Genomic DNA, 17,983 nt, shown 5'->3' on the forward strand with positions numbered 1-17,983 from the left:
GCAGCTCTGCCCCCCATCAGAGGATAAGACCTGCACCGGAGACAGGGACGGGCCCCCACCAGCCTCAAATTCCTGTGCCCGTTCACAGAAGAAACCAAACCAGAACTGCCAAGGGGCAAGTCCCAGGGCAATGGCCCTCTCGGCCCAAGACTGCCAACCTCGGCTGGCACCTGCCGTGAGCACGCGGGCTTTGGCCAACAGCAATAACAATATTGCCTAATACCCACCCAGTGCTTACTGTGTCCTGGGCCCTGGGCCAAGTCCCCTCCCTGATGATCCCTCCGAATCCCCCAAATGACCGCCAGAGACAGGGGCCATTTTCACCTTCATGTTACAGGTGAGGAAGCTGAAACTCAGAGAGGTTAAGTGACACGTGCAAAATGGCCCAGCATGTGAGGGGTCGAGGTGATTGTGAAGCCAGAGCCTGGAAGCACAAGTCTTAACCCCAAAGCTCTCTCTGCTGTCAGGGCAAGCTTCCCTAATTTGATAGTCTGGGGCAGCTCCCACCTACTCAGGGGGCTCAGGCCCTATATTCACACACGCGGGACTGGCAGGAGCCGGAAGCCCACTCCCGGGGGCTGACTAGGGCCCTCACTCATTTACTGAACACCCGCTGTGTTCCAGATCCTGTACTAGGCGCCAAGGACGCACTGGTCAACAAAAACAGGCCGAGACCCTGCTCTCACGGAGCATATATTCTAGTGGGAAAGAATCAGACAAATACGTATCCAATTACAAAGTGTGACACATGCCCAGAAGGAAAACTACAGCCGGTTTTGCGGGAGAACAACACAGGAGGACATCATTGAGACAGTGGGGAGGCCTTTCACAGATAACATTTATACCCTAACATAATCAATCAATCAACCAATTGATTAATCCAGGCCAGAGAGCTTAAGTGACCCGTGCACCATGGCCCAGCATTTGTCAGTTTCACGCGCTGTGATTTGCGTGGTAAAGAGGTTTCCCTCGGTTTTCCTCAACCGAGGAAGAGTGCTGCAGCCCACGGGCATTTTGCCATTTGCTGAGAGAAAAGCCCCTGAGTTTCCAGATTTTGGTGACCTCAGAGTAAAAGGTGAAGGGATAGTATAATCTCACTTGGTTTTGTGGATAGAACGGAAGGGCAGGGTCCCCCACGCCCTCATCCGTGATTGAGCGGCTGGCCCCGGGCCTTGCTCCCCGCCCTCGGAAGTGTGGTGCTCTATCGCCACCTGGTGGACGTAACACGCCATGCAGGGGGCGGCCCAGCTCCCCCGTCTGGGGTAGGACTCGGAGCGCGGCTGCCCTCCGGCGGGGGCCGAAAAAGAGGCAGTGGGTTCAGGTGACTTCTGGGCAAGGGGCGGGGCTGAGGAGAAGGAGCGAGGGTGGATGGGGAACTGCTGCTCGAAAGTCAACTGACTTGGAGAGCGACAATGGCCCCATTGTGTCCGGGGGCCTTGACCTTGATTTCCTGCCACTCTCATCCCCGGCGTGCCATCACCCGGGTCTGATTGGCCGGGAGTCCACTCCGTGACAGTGGGCGGGCGCGGGGGCTGGAACCCGGGCGACCGGCTCCCCGGAGGCCCGGGACGCGCGACTGGCCCAGTCCCCCCAGGAAGCCCAGGGGAAGCCGACACCTCTCAGAAGTCCTTTCCTACCCCCTCTGCACCGTCAGGAGTGTGGGGGCCGGAACCGCGGGCTCTCTCGTGGAAAGGCGTGGCGCGGGGTGGGGTGGGAGCTAGGGACTGAGAGCTGCCATCTGAGAGACCCTCCTCCAAATTAGTTATGGGATCCTCGGACGCAGGCTTTACAATCTGCCACTTTTTTTTTTTTTTTTTTTTTTGCTGTTCTTTAAGTACACACCCACGAGTACCACCACCATTCCCATTGTAAAAAATATTACACAATACAGTAAAAAGCTAAAGCTCTCCCCCTCTGTCACACTCACCGCCCTCCTCTGGTAACTACTATTGTTAGTTTCATGAGTGTCCCTCCTGACCTCGCTCAATGTATATGAATCTGTACAGTATGAAAATATGTCTATGAGTTTGTGTATGGACTCTCTGGACCTCCATTTTCTAATGTGAAAATGGAAATGAAAAAAACAGAAAAGCTTCCTGAGGTCATTGATGGGGAGTGTTTAGCTCAGCACCTGGCACCATGTCAGTGACTATTGTCATCATTACCGTCTTTCTTGTCATTATCATCGGGACTTGGACCCAATTCTGAGGTCTGGATAGATGCCCTTTCTTACTCCACAGCCTGCTCTTCCCCCTTCTAACAAACTGTGATAAAAATCTGTGTTCTCTAATGCCTGTGTTTTTTTAAAGCTAGAAAGAGCATCTGGTGTTTTCTGCATGTTCTTCCCTGCCCTTGGCTTCCTTCACCCCCCCTCCTCCCCTCGCCTTCCATATTTGACCTAGAGGCAACCACTCACCCCATAGAAGGGAGATCATCCCATTCTGGGCCAGAGGAAGAGACTTCCATGGCCCACATGGCGCTGCTGAATCCACATAAAAGTGGTCCCCTGAGCAGCAGTAGGGCGGGTGGCTCAAGAGCGCAAGCGCTCTGTGAAAGGCCACATGGTAGAGCCGGTAAGTGCAGGGGCAGCTGGCTGAGCACCCCAGCATGTGGCCAAGGGCAAGTCCCTTCACCTCTCCGAACCTCAGCTCTCTCACCTGCACAATGGGCTCCTAACAGTAGCCACCCCATTCAACTGCTGTGAGACTCACGCGGTACCCATAAAGGGCCCTGGCACTGAGAAAGCTAAGTGGTAGTTATTATTATGTTGGAAAACAACGTGTCGTGTTTATTTAGCACGTTAGGCTTTAGCACGTTGCAAAGGGAATTGATAAGTTCTTCCTTCTCTTTAAAAGGAGTTAGTCCGGAGAAGGAAGTTTGGTTTTGATTGACAAGTCTCAAGAGAAAGGGAAATTCCTTTACCTACCCGTCTGTGGAAGCAGCCACCTGTCACTTCCTGGAGCTGTTGCTGGCCCCTGAGATGGCCAACAGAGCTCCCTCCAGCCAGAGAGCACCAGAATACAAGACCCTGAAGGACCTCGCTGCTCCTGATGATGCAACAGGGAAAAGTCAAACCCACGTGAGTAAGACGAAGCCACATCACCCACCAGGCAGGTGCTCTGTGCCAAGCCTGTGCACACCATCCTGCTCAGCAAGCGGTCCCTGTGACGCAGGGGCTTTATTGGGGGGAAAAATTAATGCACATACTAGCTCATATTTATTCAGTGCTTATTAGATGCCAACTGTGTTTTAAGCCTAGTGAACAAGTCTAGGAGAGAGAGGATTTTGCCCTCATGTAAATTGCTTTTAATAGTTCTGCACATGAGAACTTCCTCTCCTTTTTTTTTTCCAGGTATAATTTACACACGTTAAAATCACCTTTGTTTTTAGTGTAAAGTTCTATGAATTTTGGCATGACTGTGTCTGAACCATCATCGCAATCAAAATATAGAATATGTTCATCACCTCCTGAATTTTCCTTTGCTCTTTAGTGACCAGCCCCTCCCCCAGCCCCAGCCACTGACAGTCACCAATCTTCCATCGCTGTCCCTAATAGTTTTGACTTTCACAAAATGGAATCTTTCAGTATGTAGCCTTTTGAATCTGGCTTCTTTACTTACCATGATGGGGTTTTTTTTTAATTTTTTTATTGTTATGTTAATCCCCATACATTACATCATTAGTTTTAGATGTAGTGTTCCATGATTCATTGTTTGTGCATAACACCCAGTGCTACATGCAGAATGTGCCCTCCTCAATACCCATCACCAGGCTAACCCATCCTCCCACCCCCCTCCGCTCTAGAAGCCTCAGTTTGTTTTTCAGAGTCCATCGTCTCTCATGGTTCGTCCACCCCTCCGATTTCCCCCGCTTCATTCTTCCCCTCCCGCTACCTTCTTCTTCTTTTTTTTCTTTCTTAACATATATTGCATTATTTGTTTCAGAGGTACAGATCTGAGATTCAACAGTCTTGCACAATTCACAGCGCTTACCAGAGCACATACCCTCCCCAGTGTCCATCACCCAGTCACCCCATCCCTCCCCAATCATGATGTTTTGAGAGTCATCTAGATCGTTGTACCCATCAGCAGTTTGTGCCTTTTTTCTTTCTTTCCACTTTCTATTACAAGAATATTCAAATATAAAGTTGAAAGAATAATACAGTGAACATCTATAAACCTACTACCTAGATTCAATAATTGTTTCCATTTTGCTCTATTTTAAAATGATGTATATACATAGGCATATATTTGCTGCACCATTTGAAAGCACGTGGTAGACACACTTCCCCTCTAAAACTTTACATGTATTACCTAAGAATGAGGACAACTGAGAAGCATGTCACACTGAGAAAGTTGACATCAATTCTCAAGTGTCATCTACTACCCATCCATTTGCAAGTGTCCCCTATTTCAAAGAAGTCTTTTGTAACCTTTTACCCGCTTGTCACCGTTTTGTTTCTAAATTTTTAGTTTGAAATAATTATAGACTCACAGGAAGATGCAAAAAATTAGAGTCTTGTGTACCATTTAACCAGCTTCCTGCAGTGGTGACATCTTATATAGAGTTGTAAGAGAATATCCAAACCAGGGCACTGACCTTGGTACCTTACTATTAATTACACTGCAGACCTTATTCTGTATTCACCATTTTATAACCTGCACTCATTTGTGTGCATGGATGTGTGTATAGTTCTATGCACTTAAATCCCGTGTATGGATCTGTGCATCCACCACCACATCCAAGGAAGGTAACTGTGACCTCATCATGGAAGGACTTTCTATTACTGCCTCTTTGTACGGACACCCACTCTCACTTCATGCCTCCCTGTCCCCTGGTGATCACTAACCTGTTCTCCAACTCTCTAATAGTCTTATCATTTTGAGAATGTTTTGTGTATGAAATCACACAGCATGGAATTTTTTCACTAAGCATAATGCCCTTGAGGTCCGTCTAGGTTGTCGTGTGTATTCTCAACAGTCCATCTCCTTTAGTGGCTGAGGAATGTCCTTACACAGATGGACCCCAGGCTAGCCGTCCACCAGCTGAAGGACATGTGAATTATTTCCGGTTTTTTGGCGATGATACATAAAGTTGCAAACGTTGATGTACAGGTTTGGATGTGAACATAAGGTTCATTTCACTTGGGATCGCTGGTTGCACAGTTAAGTCTAAGTTTATCTTTTTGGGAATCCCCGACCCCTTCTGCTCGCTGGCCGCCCCGCCTTGCATTCCCAGCAGCACGTGTGACAGTGGTCTTTGCTTTGCAACCTGCCCATCCTGGCTATCATCCTCCTTTTTTTTCTCATTCTAGCCATTCTAATATATGTGTAACGGTATCTCACATAGCTTTTAAGTCATAAATAAGACGGTTATAACTTCTTAAAGCCCTCCAGTGGCTTCCCATCAATGGCTTCCCATTGAATAAAATTCAAACTCATTTCTGAGGCCTTCCCAGACCTCTTAGAGGCTCTGTCTCTAGCTCTGCTCCAGCCCCAGCAACCTCCTGTTTTCTCTAATGCCCTGAGCTAGTTCCTCCTCCAAGGCTTTTCGCTTGTGGTTCCTTTTGCCTAGAATGTTCTTGCCTCAGGTATCCACAGGGCTCATTCTCTCCCTCTCTAACATCAGCTTCTCAGAGAAACTTGCTGATGGTCAAAATAAGCCCCATCCCTGCACTCCCCTTCACAATTCTCTTACCCCATTTTGTTTTTCTTCATGGCACTGACCTCTGCTTGGGATAATATACAACAGTCACTGAATCAGTTGCTGTCTGTCTCCATCCTGAGGGCACGGATTGGCTGTTGGAGGACTGTCTCCACTGCTCAGCACAATGCTTGGCACAGAGGAAACACTCGATAAATACTCGCTGAATGAATGTGTATCAGAAACTCTGACCCTTTTCTCATCCTCCTGACCCACCTTTTACTCATCTGGCATCCTGGCGACCAGCTGGGAGCAGGCGAAAACCCCTTGGCTTAGCTGCTCCCCATGGCTCTTGCCTTCTGCCCACGGCTTCTCTCTGACCTCGAGCACCACGGTCTGCTGGTCTGGGGAGGTTAATCCTGCTGGGGCAACCGCTGATCAATGGAGCTGGAGTTGGGAGATATTTGCTCCCTTCTCCGACACTGGGTGGAGGCTCTGAGGTGCACTCGGCCGGTCCCTGCAGGATGGAGCCCCAGTTCCCCGCAGCAGTGACCAGCTCCAAAGCACACCATGTCCTGGCTTGGTCCCATCTGCTCTCCCCACTCCCCTGCTCCTGTCCCCTAGAATCAGGTCTATAAGTGACTTGCAAGTAAGCTCTTTCCCTGCTTTCTCTCCCTGCAAAGAGGTAGCAGGGATGGAAAAGAGCTCAGATTAAATTAGAACAAATATATGGAGCCTGTAGTCTAGTGGGAGAGACAAATAGTAATTAAAAAAGGAAACGATTTAAATAACTATGGTTGAAGGGATAGATTTTTCAACAAATGATGCTGGAGTAACTGAATATCCAAAAGGAAAACAGTGGATCTCAATCCCTACTTCACAACATACTTGAAATAGATCAAAGAACTAAGTATTTAATGAAGAAAAACTATAAAACTTCTAGAAGAAAGCATAGGAGAAAGTCTACATGACCTTGGGATAGGCAGAGTTTTCTTAGATCACAGGTAAAACTAATCATAAAAAGGGGCGGAGACAGCATTAAGAATATGAAAAGGTAAGTCACAGAATAGAAGAAACTTTTGCAATACATATTTTTGACAATAATTTGCATCCACAACATACAGAGAAATATATAACTCAAGAAGAAGGCAAACAACCAAATTAAAATATGGCAAAAGATTTTAGCAAATAGCTTAAAAGAAGATATACAAATATTCATAAGCACATGAAAAGTTGTGCAATAGTACTAGCCATTAGGGAAATGTAAATTAAAACCACAGGATGACACCATACACCCATTAGAATGGCTAAAATTGAAAAGACTGGTAGTAAGTGTTGACAAGGACACGGACCAACTGGAATTCTCATGCATTGCTGGTAGGAGTGTGAAATGGAAAAGCACTTTGGAAAAAAGGTTGGCAGTATCTTATAAAATTACACATACACTTACCATCTGCCTAGCGATCTCCATTATAGTTATTTACCTGAAGGAAATAAAAATGGATGTCCACACACCAGACTTATACCAGAATTGTCAAAGCAACTTTATTTATTTTAGCCCCAAACTGGAAATAGCCCAGGGGTCCATCAACAGGCCAATAGATACATTGTGGAATATTCACACAATCGCTTGGAACTCAGTAACAGAGAAACAAATACTGATAAGCACTACAACAGGAATAAACCTCCAAAACATTAGGCTGAGTGAAAGAAGCCAGATAGAAAAACACATACCATATGATTACATTTAAATAAAATTCTAGAACAAACAAAAGGAAGCCATGGGAACAGGAAGTAGAGAAGCGGTTGGCTGGGGCTGGCCCTGGATGGGTAGGGGGCGGGGGATATTGATTGGAAAGAGCAATCAGGAAAATTGAATGGGTTTTGGAAATACTCTGTATCTTGAGTAGAGTGGTGGATATATGGGTATTTGTCAGCACTCATCTAACGGTACACCTTTTATTTATGCAAATTCTACCTCAATAAGGCTGATTTTGTTTTTGTTTTTGTTTTTTTTAAAGATTTTATTATTTGAGAGAGAGAGAGAGAGAGAGAGCATGATGGGGGGAGGGTCAGAGGGAGAACCAGACTCCTTGCTGAGCAAGGAGCCCGATGCGGGACTCGATCCCGGGACTCCAGGATCATGACCCGAGCCGAAGGCAGTCGCTTAACCAACTGAGCCACCCAGGCGCCCAATAAGGCTGATTTTGAACGAGAAAGAGCTATAGCTTTGTGACAAGTGCTCCAAAGGGAAGAGAATATGGTATTATAAGAGAGAAAAATGGAGAAGGAAGACTACTTCTGATTGCTTGGGCAAGGAAGGACTCTTGAGGAGGGGACACTGGAGCAGAGATCTGAATGTCAAGATGGAGCCAGCCATGGAAAGATCTAGGGGAGGGCATTCTAGGAAGAGGTCACTGCAGGAACATAGACCCAGAAGCAGGAAGCAGTTTGGTGCTCTCGGCAATAGTCCGAAGGCCAATGTGACTGGGTGAAGTGGGTGGAGCAGAGAGTGGTAGGAGGCAGGGTGGAGAGGTGGGCAGGAGCCAGATCTTGAAAGACCTTATCAGCCCTGATAAAGGTTTGGAATTTGAAATGAATAAAATGCACATCCCTGTGTGGGTCTAGTAGGGCAGAAACACATAAGCATATAAAGGCAAAATAGGGTCATGGGTGATATATTTGGGGAGTGTAAAAGGAGGGATTACTCAGCGCTACTGGGAAGGCTTCCTAGAGGAGGTGACATTTCAGTCGAGATTTAAGGAAGAGTAGCAGAGGAGAGAGGATATTCCAGTGGAAGGTACTGTGTCTATAGAAGCCCAGAGACATGCAGCCCCATGGAACATTCAAAGACCTAAGCATAATGTCAGTCTAGCTGGGGTTTTCCCTGTAGGGTAGGCATGGAAGTGGCAGGAGATCTGAAGCTGTAGGGACAGACTTTTGAACCCTGCAGAGGATGGAAAAACCCTAAAGAATTTTAAGTAAGGAAGTATTAGGGCCAAGTCTACATTTCATTTTAAGATTTTATTATTTATTTGTCAAAGAGAGAGGGAGAGCACAAGCAGGGGGAGCAGCAGAGGGAGACCAAGAGGGAGAAGCAGGCTCCCCGCTGAGCAGGGAGCCCGATGTGGGGCTCGATCCCAGGACCCCGGGATCATGACCTGAGCCGAAGGCAGACGCTTAACCAACTGAGCCCCCCAGGCGTCCCTAAATTAACACTGCAAATGAAGCCCTCCAGAATGGGCAGGTGGAGAGCAGGACCACTGGTTGTGGAATGAGAACACGGGGAAGGCCTGAACAGGGGCAGGCGGGGCAGGGAGAAGGGCCGAACTCTGTGAAGAGGCGACTGGGCCTGTCCTGAAGCTGGGGGGCCACGTGGTTTCTGGCTTGGAGGCCTGGCTCTCCTGGGGGATGATGAGTTAAGTAGGACCGATGAGGAGAAACAGGTTGAGGAAAAAATATGCAGTTTGAGGCACCAGGGGGCCATCGATGCGGACTTGAATGTGCACCTGCTCCCTCACAGGGCTCATTACCTGAAGATCCCTAGGCCCTGGTCCCAGGGAGTCAGAAGCTCTGACGCTGGTAGACGCCATACCTACGGGTGCTGCCAATTTGGCTGCCCCAGGGGCCTGGAGCAGGAGGTGGGACAGGTGCATTCTCATCTGGAATGTGGCCAAAGCAGTCCGGCAATTCAGGCAAAGGTGGTGTCTAAAATGGGGCTCGGGCTGGAGTGAGAGCAAAGGTAGCTCGTGTCTCCACTGCGGCAGCTACAGAATTGCAAGAGAGTGGCCCTGGTCATCATGTGTAACTCCTGATTACATGTCCAGGGAGCCACAGAAACTAGGGGTGGGGCCAAGGCTGAAGCACAGGTCTGCATACGCACCCTCTCCTAGGTTGTAGATGGGGGTGGGTATGGGGGGGATTCACGGTGGCCGTGGTGAACTCTGTGTGAGTTCCTCAAAGAGAGCAGCTTCTACTCTGTGCACCAACCAACCTTCACTGCAGCTCTGCGAGCTTGGTCCTATTATTATTTTCATTTTACAGATGAGGGAACTGAGGCTCAAGAGGTTTAGTAAATTGTTCTGGGTCCCAAAGCCAGGATGCCCGGGAACCCGGACTGGAACACGGGCCTCTGGACCTTTCGATTCATAGCATCGCCCTGCCTCCACAAGTGGGAGAGGTCACTTTTTCTCTTAATCTTAAATGATCTTCCAAGCAAGGGAGGGGGGCACAGTACAAGTTTTCTTTGTCTCGTCCTATTCAGAAAGTATGTATGTCCTGGGGGCCTGGGTGGCTCAGTCGGTTAAGTGCCTGCCTTCGGCTCATGCTTATGGTCATGGTCATGGTCCCGGGGTCCTGGGATGGAGCCCAAGCCCCGCGTCGGGCTCCCTGCTTGGCGGGGAGTCTGCTTCTCCCTCTATCCCTCCCCCCTGCTCATGCTCTCGCTCACTCTCTTGCTTGCTCTCTCGCTCATAATAAAATCTTTAAAAAAGAAAGAAAGAAAGAAAAAATCTAGGTCCTTGCTTCGTGTGTTTTCCAAAGAAGAGGCTCCCAGGGCCTCATGGTGCAAACGGAGTTGTGAGGTCCCAGCTCACAACTGATCGCATCTCACAGCACTGCCACCCACCTGCCTCCCGCAACAGAAGGAGGTGGTTGAGGCGGCGGCCACGGCAAATCTGTCCCCAGCGCCGCGCAGTCCCGTTTGGCTGTGATGAAATACTCACGGCATATGGCTGCAAAGCTACTATCCTGAGAGCGGACAGGAATGGGATTTTTCATGTGCCAGATTTCACTTCCTCTCTGAAACAATTCTTGTAGTAAACAGAGGTTTTCTGATCTTAAGATCTGGAGGATGGGAATTCCTTTACACCTTTTAAGTAAAACTATCCTCTTGCAGAGTTTCATTCTATTGATGGTGCAGATGTTTTTTAAAACATTAAAGCTCTTCTGGGTTCCCTCCCTTCCCCCAAAAGCCAGGACAGGAGGAGGCCAGGCCACCACCAACTCTGTTCCGGCCCCAGACCACCCCAGGGAGGAGACCTCCCTATGCCGGTGGCTGTCACCCCTTGGCAAATGGGGTGGGGAAGAGGAAAGGCTTGCTGAGCATGGGAGGCCATGGGGTGGAGGAGGCGAGGAAGGGCCAGGAAGCGAGTAGAATGTGACTTTTAGGAGGAGAATTATTTTGAACCACGTCTTGTGTGCTGACAGCATAATGATCATTATTAGGACCTCAGATGTAACACGAAGCCCGCCCTGAAGTAAAATTTTCCCTTTCAGATAAGCGTGGCTTGTCAACCCACATAGGATGGTTCTCTGCCAACCTCCTTCACACTGGCTGGGGTTGGGGGGCGTGGGTTGTGTGGAATGTTCCAGCTGCTTCCTCACTCTTACCTTTCATTAAGGACTTCGCTTTTTTTAGTAAACAAGCCACCATTTTTCTACCTTAGCCTTATGAAATACTTGTGTGCAAGGACCACAGCTGTTTTTGCAGCTTCCTACCCACATTGAGTTTCAGAGCTGCTATCTGGAGTCTACCCTCCCCAGGGACGCTCCTGGCCACACTGTGACCTCCAATAGAGGGGCAGACCCAGGGCCTGAATTATGCCAGATTATTTTTTGGCTTTCACAGTGTTTTAAAAATCAGTTTTCACGTCAAAATCCTGTTTGCAGGCTCCTCTTGAAAACTCAGAAAACCTAGCTGCAGTGGGCCACTTTCCCTGTGACACGGGGCTGAATAATAGTGGCTCCCTTTGCACAGAGTTTGGTCTCTGGTTTGCCAGAGTCCCCACCACTCCCCATCAGCCCCCATCCACACCCTAAGAGAGAGTAGTAAAAAGGCAGATACGGAGATAGGAATTTCAGTCTTGACTCTACCACTTACTTTCCGTGGCTCCTGGAGCGGATGTCTGCATCTCTCTGAAGTCTGCTTTTAATCCCTATGAAGAGGAGAATAAGGCACTCACTGAGACTTTGCCAGGTTTGTTTATTGGTGTATACTTCCTGTCAATAACAGAGGCAGCTGGAAGATGTATACAAATGGACAGACTATTGCAAATGTAAGCTTCATCTAAGCAAGAATTTTCTAAATCTGTTTTGTTTATTCCTACGTCCCCAAAGTTTAGGATAGTCCCTGGCACATGGTAGGCATGTAGCAAATGTATTGAATGAATATGTGGATTTAATGTTGCCTTGAGTTCTTATGCTTCATATGTTATATGCTGAATTATTATTATCGGTCCATTTTATAAATATAAATGCAAATGGACATAACAGTTGAGTATTTCAGGGCTATTCTTCAGAGCCGTTGATGGGAATTTCATGGCCGAACTCCACTGAGTCATCGCCTAAGAGAAAAATGTGTTTTACTCCAGGACTGAGATCCTCAGATCATTATCTGAATACCAGGCCACTTGAGGAATCAGCGCCTCAAAAAGTCACAATTAAAAACGCAGGCATTTATGTGATGCTTCTTGAGAACTCAAGGTGTGCTGTACAAATACTTAAAGCATTAAGTGCTCCCGGAAGCCCTTTCCTCAGAAGTAACACTTCCAGAGAGGAGAGTGCATTTAGGTAAAACCAATGGCAGGTTTTATGCCAGATCTCAACCAGGCTCAACCTCTGAGTGCTGAAAATTTGCTCCCCATCGGGTGCAACTTTCCTGGAAATACAGGAGAAGATAGATTGACTCCCAACTTGATTCAGCGTTAACCTATTGGACTGTTGTATTACTTGTGCCGTAGGCTTGTGGTTGGGGTTATCGGTGGCCTATAGGGGTCAGCTGTGTTTTTTGTTTGCTGGGCATCCGTTTCCTAGTTATGGTAACTAAACTTCACTTTTCCTAGGGAAGCCATTCCTTGCGCACTTTCAACTGTAGGATTTGGTGGTGCCTCACACCCAGCTCCAGGGGAAACCATGGAAGGAGCCAAGGTATCACATCTCATGGCTCCAACCACACATTCAGAAAAAAGCAAGTTACCGAAAGCCAAGGCAAACACTAAAACCTGGAGCTTTTCTTAAGACTGTTGGGAAAGAGAATGCCTTTTGTTTGCTGGGACTTTCTGCTGTGAGAATGTAATTCTGATGCTGCCAGAGGCACTACTTGAGATGCCTAGAAAAGAGAGCTGAGCCGGAGAAAGCAGGAGAGGAGAGTCCTGGTGACAGTGTTTGAGTGACTGGATCCAGCCACGCCTGAAACTCACTTTTGAATTTTTGGTTTCATGAGCCAATAAATAAAATCTCTCTCCTTCTTTCTTAAACCACTTTGAATAGCATTTTAGTCAATTGCAGTGGAGATGTTCGTAACTAGCAAATTAGAATTTTAAAATGTAGATCAGAAGAAGAGGCACAAAACTGCGAGATCCATTGCTCAGATGAAAACCAAAACCTTGAACCAAGGCCAGAAGCAAACTGATGAGTTTGCCTCTTTTCCTTGACCTGGACCTCAAATTCCGTTAGACGCTGGCAGAGCAATGAGCTAAGAAAGAGAAGCAGCAGCATAATTGTTTGTTTCATTTCTTTAATACCCTGACACAATACAGGAATCCAGTCATTCTCTTCTGGAGTTGGTGCTTGTGTTGGCCACATTCATTGGCTTTGTTTCACATGTGTTCATTTGTCTGCTTCCATAAATAGAAGATACTGAAATAAGCCAGAGGCCAGGTCTTAGTGGACCTCTCCAGTGCTTTAAAACTCTCTGGACTTGGGGCGCCTGGGTGGCTCAGTCAGTTAAGCATCTGCTTTCGGCTCAGGTCATGATCCCAGCGAGCCCTGCATCGGGCTCCTTGCTCAGTAGGGAGCCTGCTTCTCCCTCTACCTGCCGCTCCCCCTGCTTGTGCTCTCTCTCTCTCTCTCTGTCAAATAAATAAAATCTTAAAAAAAAAAAACAACTCTTTGGACTTGACCTAGAGGAGTTTCACTAGTGTTTGCCATTGAGCCAGGGAGTTCCAGAAAGATGTCCAACTTGCGCAGCACCTAGAGGAGTCCGTTTAGTAGAGTTACTGAGTGCTTCTGTGCCAGGCTCCAACTTCCACACCGCTATGAGCAAGTGATGGCAGGCTTTCTCTTTTTGAGGAAGGCTTGTTTCCAGTCCCTGACCCTTTGGGGCTGCACGTGTGTTGTGACCCGCCCTTTCCCTTTTGACCGGCCTAAACTCTGCTGCCCAGAGATTCTTTACAAAAGACTGCCCCCCGTTCTCATTTCCCATTCCCAGGAGCGTCACGGGTTCCCTGTAGGTTTCATATTGAATCTATACTCTTCTTAGCCTTTAATAAAACAAATGCCGAGACTAAAAGCTCACAGTTTGGAGCTTTATGGAATGCTGGCACTATTTTTTTTTTTTCCAGATGAGGAAACGAAGGCACAAAGAGGTCAAGTAACTTGCTCAAGTCACATGGCCAATAAGTGATGGAGTCCGAATGCAGCCCTGTCACTCCAGCTCCAGACTCCATCTTCCTACCAGAAGGTTCTGCTATCTCCAGAGCTCTTCCACAACCTGTGCTGTCTCTTACCTTGTTCCTCACAACTCTACAATTTCCGCAGTCCACTTAGGCTGGTCTTATGGTTATGCCTACTGTTCTCTGATTTTGTTGTCTTTGCTTATTTGTTTAGTCATTCATTCATTCACTCGCTCAGCACATATATACCGAGAATGCTCTCTTTTCTCCCACTTCTCCAAATCCTGCCTTTCCAGGCTCTGCTCCACACCCTTCCTTTCGTGCATCCCACCTTAGCCAGTGTGGCATGGCCTCCCTTTCAGGAGTTCTGGGGACACAGGAGGGTATGACAACATCGTTGAGCATTCAGTTTCACAGGGGCCTTACTGGGTCTCATGCTCTCTGGCTTTTCCACCAGGAGGCAGATGCCTGGAAGAGGAATTAAGGGAGCACCTCTCCTTTTGTAGCCATCACAGCTTTGAGGGCACATTAGCCATCCAAGAAACATTCTTTCATCGAATTGTTGAGTGAACAAACGGGATCCAATGAAAATACGATGGTTTTTAAAATGGCCTTGTGAAGGGGCACCTGGCTGGCTCAGTGGATAGAGCACGTGACGCTTGATCTCAGGTTTGTGAATTTAAGCCCCATGTTGGGCGTAGAGCTTACTTCAAAAAAAAAAAAAAAAAGTGAGATAAAATGGTCTTGGGAAAAATCATGAATCTGGATTCTTCCTTTCAACAAGACTTCATGTAAAGTTTATGAGGTAGGTGTTATTATCCCTATTTTATAGATAAGATTGAAGCTCAGAGAAAGTGGGTAAGTTGGCCACATTCATAAAATGGATACATCTCAGAGCACAGAATACCCAACCACTGCATCCTGCTGTCTCTGCAGTCCTTAGATGGTTCTCATGAATTCACGTATGTGGAAAATCCATTGCAGCTTCTGTGGCTAATGAACTTCTACAGAAAATATGCTTTGTCAGGGTCTTCTACACAGACATTTTTCTTTATTTCCAGAAATGGAAGGAAACTCACTGCTGTTGTGAAGAAACTTGGAGAAACTCCAGCAACTTCTACCACTGGCCCGCTGCTGAGTCCTGGGCTAGAAAAGAACCAAGTGGGATGTGCAACCTGGCCATGTCTCTCGGGTTCTTGGCTGCTGCCGGCAACATTCTCTGGGTTTGTACTCACATGAGAACACTCCTTCACTATGGACGTGGAAGTGGATGTGGGAGTGGGAAATGTTCTCTTTTTCTTTTGCTAGTTATGCCTTCTCAATCCCAACGGGCTCAGTAAAAGGGGAGTGGGCAGGGACTATACCGAAAATATAATTCATCATCTCTTCTTCCCCAGCACAGCCCCCATTTGTCCCAACTATCATGAGAAGCTCTCCTCCCTTTCAAGGCAGTTATCCCTGCCTTACACCCCCTTCCTCACCTTGTCCTGACTTCATTAGAACCTTAGAGGTGTATGCTTGCCTGAAGGGCCTAGAAAAATTTCCTGCCAAAAAGTCTTAATGTCAGAGTATGGTCCCTGGTCTTCCTTCTTCTTCTTCTTCTTTTTTTTAAGATTTATTTTTTTATTTGAGATAGAGAGAGAATGAGAGAGCATGAAAGGGGGGAGGGTCAGAGGGGGAAGCAGACGCCCTGCTGAGCTGGGAGCCGGATGTGGGACTCAGTCCTGGGACTCCAGGATCATGACCTGAGCCGAAGGCAGTCGCTTAACCAACTGAGCCACCCAGGCGCCCCTCTGGTCTTCCTTCTGCATCAGTGTTCGGTAAAGGGTGGATCTTGCCCCTGATGGTCCAAATATGGTTTTGGGGTGTGCGTGAGTGACCTTCATTCCTCAGAGGCTAAGAAGCAATGCTGTATTGCCCTGCCAACCTTAGAAGGACACCATAACCCCTCGGCACCCCTTCCTGGGTCTCTCTTTATCTTGCCCTCCCTTTCAGGAATGTGTCCCCAAACCACTGCTGCTTCTCCTTTCTCTCCAATCCCTTCTCTGTCTCGGCTCCCAGCGTGTTTCCCCTCCACCATATCCCTCAAACCTCATTCGGGCTCAATTCTTCCCCCACCCTCCCTGACCTCCACGTGGAGTTCCCCTCTTCAGATCTGCCATACAACCTAGGTCTCCCTGCCCCTGCCCTGGTCCCAGCATCTTCCTGCCCACTAATCTCTACCCCTTGGGACCTTGGGTTCATGTTTTCAGTATCTTTTATTAGTACAGCTAATACTTCATGACTTCAAGAAGCCATGATTCTTCTCTACCTTTCACAACTGTCTTTTTTTTTCTTTAAAGATTTTATTTATTTGAGAGAAAGAGGGTGTGTGCGCGAGAGAGCAAAAGCAGGGGGAGCAGCAGAGGGAGAGGGAGAAGCAGACTCGGGGCTCGATCCCAGGATCCTGGGATCATGACTGGAGTGGAAGGCAGCTGCTCAACCAACTGAGCCACCCAGGTACCCCTCACAACTGTTATTTTTCCCATCTGTATGTGTTTCTTTTAAAAATAAACATATAAAGATAAAAAAGTATCACTTAAATAGTAAATAGTAAACAGTACAGGTGGTACTTTGAAATGAGACACACTACCCATCATCTCATCTTCAAAGATCATGTCTCAGTCAGCTGGGCATTGCCAATCAGCTAGGCAACACCAAAAGGTGCTCACTGGAAACGGATTATAAGATAATTAATCTTTTAAATAAAAAATTCAATCGAGGAAATTTACAGGTCTAATTGGCTTTAATAAATGATTCCTAAATCAGGCAGCATCCCATCTACCTAGTAGAGGGGAGTTGTACAAAATGGAAGGGTTTTTTTTTTTTTTTTTTTAATAGGAGGGAGGTTGGAGCAAGGAAGTTATTAGCAAAAGAAAAGAAAGGATTTTGCCCTTAGGGGTAGAGTGGAGCGCTTCCTATAACGCAGATCACCCCACCTTCCTTTGAGGGTTTAGAGAGCACCAAGTGACAGATTGCCTCAGTGGTGCTTATCAGGAAATTCCTGACTACATTTCTGGCAAAGGTTGAAACTGCAGTTAGGTTGTGTTATTAAGCCTCGGCTTGGTGACTTGGCCAAAGTGACACTTGGCCAAAGTGACACCTGGCCAAAGTAACACCGTTTGGGGCCTATGGTTTTTCTTTTTGACAGGTCTAAAATCCCATAGTTTGAGAGGGAAGGACAATATATATGAAGCCTCCATAGCAGTGTGGGGAATAAGAGAGTAAAACTTTTTTTTTTTAAAGGAAGGAAGGAGAGGCTTTATTTAAGATTTTATTTATTTATTTGACAGAGAAGGAGAGAGAGAGAGCACACGAGCAGGGGGAGGGGCAGAGGCAGAGGGAGAAGCAGACTCCCCCGCTGAGCAGGGAGCCCGATGCGGGACTCGATCCCAGGACCCTGCCATCATGACCTGAGTGGAAGGCAGACGCTCAACCGACTGAGCCACCCAGGCGCCCAAGAATGTAAAACTTAAATGAAATTCAATCAGCAAGAAGCCAAGGGAGGAGATAAAAAGTGGTTCTCAAACTGGGACCTCCGTGGGATGTTAAATTCTCACTTGGAAGCTGATGGTCTACACCAGTCACAGAGGTAAAGGGGAGGAAGCAAGCAAGGGGAGGACCTTAGAGAAAAATCAGTTTCTTAAAATGAGGAGCAAAAAATCTTTGCAAGTAGGACTCGCAGGTTTTTCCTCGACTTTGCTCTGGGAGTGTTTCCGTCATTTCTCTCGCTGTTGGAACAAAAGAAGACCTTTAGGACGGGAAGTCTGGGCCTGGGCCCGAATGAATGAGGTCTGACTACGTTCTCTAGCAAAGGCTGCACTACTGACGGCGACGTTTATGAGAAGTTGCCAGGGAGCAGTCCAGTTAGCCACGGCCCCAGTCCTCTCAGGTACAGCTCGGGAACT

The 17,983-nt window shown here is 47.4% G+C and overlaps 1 protein-coding gene across 1 annotated transcript in view; it reads left to right on the top strand.

Annotated features, from left to right (window-relative positions):
• The window catches only part of PURA (purine rich element binding protein A), a 63,328-nt gene extending 47,589 nt beyond the window's left edge, over nt 1-15,739 (top strand). The window contains exons 2-3 of the transcript XR_006793799.3: nt 2,856-3,079; nt 15,098-15,739. The gene's annotated coding sequence lies outside the window, so the exon portion shown is untranslated. The remainder of the gene's footprint in view (nt 1-2,855; nt 3,080-15,097) is intronic.
• The last annotated feature ends 2,244 nt before the right edge of the window (nt 15,740-17,983 follow it).

The sequence above is a fragment of the Mirounga angustirostris genome, unplaced genomic scaffold (genome assembly GCF_029215605.1).
Source record: "Mirounga angustirostris isolate CCGP_5_RB_7025 unplaced genomic scaffold, mMirAng1.0.hap1 SCAF_7, whole genome shotgun sequence".
Taxonomy (NCBI): domain Eukaryota; kingdom Metazoa; phylum Chordata; class Mammalia; order Carnivora; family Phocidae; genus Mirounga; species Mirounga angustirostris.